The following is a 4,366-nucleotide window of genomic DNA, read 5'->3' as shown; positions in this document are numbered from 1 at the left end:
CTTCCTGCGCGTCGGGTCTTAGGCATATTGAATTTGATGCATCCTCTGAATGATTACTCAAATAAGGAGGGTTGATATGCGGCGGACCTCACTATCAATTCCTTATTTTGGCAAATGCTGAGAATGTTAATTCTGACTGTGATGAGCGGTGGTCCGCTCCAAACACAGTTTGAATTATTCTGAATTCAAACGCCGTATGACAAATTTAAACGCTATCGTATTTTATCACGGGAGTGGAAGTTTTGAAGAATACTGAACACTAGTTTTCACACATGAATACACTGATTTATTCGTATAGTAGTACAAAATTCGAGACTAAAACTTAGAATTAGAATTTAGATTTAGACTTAGAATTTAGAGTTAGAATATTATACTTAGAGTTAGAATTTTAGAATTAGAGTTAGGATTTAGAATTTGGACTTAGAGTTAGAATTTAGGAGTGCGACTATACTGTTCGGTGTCGCGCAGAGAACTGCCGAAATTCGGGACTGCTCTGAGGTCCTTTGTTTCGGCGGCTCGGGCCTGCGGCGGCCTGGAGAGGGGGAACTCTCCGGAGTAGGGGCTCTCACCGTGGTGGGAGATCCTTAGGCGCTACGAAGCGCCACGCTTAGTTTCTAGGCGGAGTTAAGCGTCATGGCCGGCTTTGGCGCGCTTTTCAAATAGCGTTTAAGGAACTTGGAGTAAACGAAAAAATTTATACGGCCGGACGTGACAGTAGCAGGTTTTCTCGCTTACGTGTCCGCTGTCGTCGTTGTCGTTGTCATTGATCAATTGAAAATTTTCGAGAGAACTACAACTAGTGGGTTGGCTAACACTGAGAATATCACTGCTGCCGCTATTATTTTGCTCCACTAGCCAGCGCTTTAATTTGTAAGCGTTATGTAATGCGCAATGAAAAATTGTTTGAAATCCATGATGCGTACAATATTGTCCGTACTTTCCCTCCGCCGTTAGATTTTTGAATGCTGGAGAGATATCTTCTAATTTATATATTTTTCTGGAAAGTAGATTCCGTAAGTAATATGCTTTTTTGCTGCCTCTGACGTATATGTGCCTCGAGTATCTTATAATTTCTCGTAAACGCAACGTAAAATATTTTGAATTTGCGTCGCCGTTGAACCATTCGATACCATGGTGATTTCGCGTGAGCCATGTGTTTTGCCGCTTTACTTTTTCGGGTAAATCTCCAAACGGATACGGAGCCATTATAATCTAATGGTCGACGATCGCTGCGTCAATCGCGACAACCGCGATTTCCTTAGGTAGAAACTTCTCGTCCGCATCGCGGAAACCTTGTATGTCAATGACTATATCCATGATGAAAAATTTCTACGCTTTTTGTAGGCGAGGTTTAAGCTTTTCACGAACCGTCAACGTGCGTGTCTCGAAGGAAACTGCCTATTTTTTTTCGTAACATGGTAAGATTTTCTTCTCGTAAAACTCGTCGACGAATGAAAGTGGAAGAGAAGGGAAGGGGTAAAAAAAATACAGAAAAGTTTGAATAGGCTACACGCTGTGACGTGAGGGTTGTAAATGCGGTGAAAAAAATTTTAACCAAAAAATCGACGATGACTTGACGCGACGAGTCGATTTCAATTACATTATCAAATTCGCTGTAAACAATGCAGTTAATTGTTTTGGTAAGTAGCTTTTCGAATCGTACTTCTAATCGTAAATTGCCATGTCTCACGAGGTTCCAATGCCCGGCGCAATTGGCAGACAAATCGGGTGTGAGATCAAAAGCGAGAAGCGTGTATCCCTTGGAATAATCGTCTCTACTTATAGAATTTCCCTCATTCAAGAAATGGATACCCGTTCCCGCGAAGAGTGTTTGATAAGCATCAACGTAAAGCGGTTCTTCCGACGAGAAAATCGGTTGTAATGGCCTACTGGGAATTTGCATATTGTCGATGTACAGAGAGAAGAAACTTATACCGTAATTTTTAGAATTAAACAGATTTAATTTTTTATCTCCATTAAATGCTTTATTATTAACGAATCCTACTATTATTCGTTTCGATAATTGGCCTGGTATTACATTATCTAATGATTCACCCGCAACGCCGCTATGAATCGTGAATAACTCGACTCTCGTAAGCGGATACTTGGCCGTAACTTTACTCATGTCACGTCCGGCCGTATAAATTTTTTCGTTTACTCCAAGTTCCTTAAACGCTATTTGAAAAGCGCGCCAAAGCCGGCCATGACGCTTAACTCCGCCTAGAAACTAAGCGTGGCGCTTCGTAGCGCCTAAGGATCTCCCACCACGGTGAGAGCCCCTACTCCGGAGAGTTCCCCCTCTCCAGGCCGCCGCAGGCCCGAGCCGCCGAAACGAAGGACCTCAGAGCAGTCCCGAATTTCGGCAGTTCTCTGCGCGACACCGAACAGTACAGTCGCACTCCTAAATTCTAGCTCCAAATTCTAAATCCTAACTCTAATTCTAAAATTCTAATTCTAAGTATAATATTCTAACTCTAAATTCTAAGTCTAAATCTAAATTCTAATTCTAAGTTTTAGTCTCGAATTTTGTACTACTATACGAATAAATCAGTGTATTCATGTGTGAAAACTAGTGTTCAGTATTCTTCAAAACTTCCACTCCCGTGATAAAATACGATAGCGTTTAAATTTGTCATACGGCGTTTGAATTCAGAATAATTCAAACTGTGTTTGGAGCGGACCACCGCTCATCACAGTCAGAATTAACATTCTCAGCATTTGCCAAAATAAGGAATTGATAGTGAGGTCCGCCGCATATCAACCCTCCTTATTTGAGTAATCATTCAGAGGATGCATCAAATTCAATATGCCTAAGACCCGACGCGCAGGAATGAAGAATCAATTACGAAAACTAAACCGACTTTATCGCGAATCAGCGACCGAGGAATATTCTCAATTCCTCGGAGTGGAATATCAGGCCGATCCTGAATACGAGAACATTTTCAACATTAAAAATAATAACAACGACGAACTCCTACAGTGGAAGTGCATACCAATAACGTTCCAACCACGACGCCTGCCGCCGCCAAACATCCCAGTGAACGACCCTCGCCGCACGCACTACCTCCAAGTACGAGCCGACACGATCAAGAAAGTGCTACTAAAGGTAAGTGAAATTCACGTTAACCTAAGGAATCGCGCGTGTTAGCAAATTCAGAGACGCTTCTACCACGTGGAAGAGAACATTCTAGAAAAATCTCCGACGCATTTTTCCTCTTTTCCATCGTCACTGCGGAAGCTATAAAAAAAAGGTCGGGCTATAAAACTAGGATCGACCACCACATGCGGTGCCACCCTCGGAATTCTAACACGGAAAAACGCAAATAGATCAATCTCTTAAAAATCTTGTGTCTCAAGAAATAACTTCGTAAATCCGTACAACAAAGTAGTCATTTAAACAATAATCAATTGAGAACACTTTCGATTTACCAACATTACCGACGATATACCGACATACGTTCTTTTACCGACGTTATCGACAATATACCAACATACGTTCTTTTACCGACATTACCGACGATATACCGACATACGTTCTTTTACCAACGGGTTATCGACACCTTACTGGCACCTTACCAGTGTTTTACTGAACAATTACCGACGGTTTTGCCGACGACTACTAACTTCTCGATAACTGCCGGATTCACCGAAGATCTACGAGCGAATGACGCATTATCAATTCGATTACGCACAAATGTGCCCACTCACCCTTAGAGGTATAACTCCTCCTTCAAAAGTTAATCTCTTTGTACCGTTTGAACCCTTATTCTATTGCCAAGTTGGTGTCGGGTACATCCATTTTGAGACTAAGGCAGCTCTCTGCATTTCATGCTACTCCACCTTACCTAGAGTCTCGAAATTACTTTGGACAAGGATTCGGAAGCATACTCTAATCATAGGCGGAACACCTATCGGAATAAATTGCGGAGTCTGCAACTTCCGACTTACCCTCACGCGAATCGGTGATTTGTGCGAGCTTTGTCAGTTTACGTACGAAGATTACTTACGCAACCCCAACGACGTTTCGCATAGAGCAATCGACGAAGCTATCTTTATTACAGTAGAGTCACAGGTAGGTCCCACGCAATAATCCGATCACCTCAGTTCCAGCGCGAATAACCTCAGATCGCGGGTATCCCCGGGGAGAATCGCATAGATTCGCGTACCCGTAATAGCGATCGTGTCTCGTGGAAAAAGCCGAGCTCTGCATTCAAATTTTCGCAGCCGGGACCCCACGAGACGTAACAAAATTTGGTGACAGCGGTGGGATACGAGTTAATATTTGCGATGGAAACACGAGGGAAATCGGGTACGAAAAAGCTCACTGAAGTAGAAATAGACGAACTTCGCGCTCAATTACATGCCA

At 42.7% G+C, this 4,366-nt stretch overlaps 1 pseudogene; it reads right to left on the bottom strand.

Annotated features, from left to right (window-relative positions):
- Positions 1–735: 735 nt before the first annotated feature.
- LOC146720876 (uncharacterized) lies at positions 736–1,317 on the bottom strand (annotated as a pseudogene).
- Between the last annotated feature and the right edge of the window lie 3,049 nt (positions 1,318–4,366).

Source organism: Nylanderia fulva, unplaced genomic scaffold (assembly GCF_048542155.1).
Source record: "Nylanderia fulva isolate GAGA-0341 unplaced genomic scaffold, ASM4854215v1 Scaffold595, whole genome shotgun sequence".
Taxonomy (NCBI): Eukaryota; Metazoa; Arthropoda; class Insecta; order Hymenoptera; family Formicidae; genus Nylanderia; species Nylanderia fulva.
The sequence above is the reverse complement of the archived record's forward strand: the minus strand, read 5'-3'. Positions and strand labels throughout refer to the sequence as shown.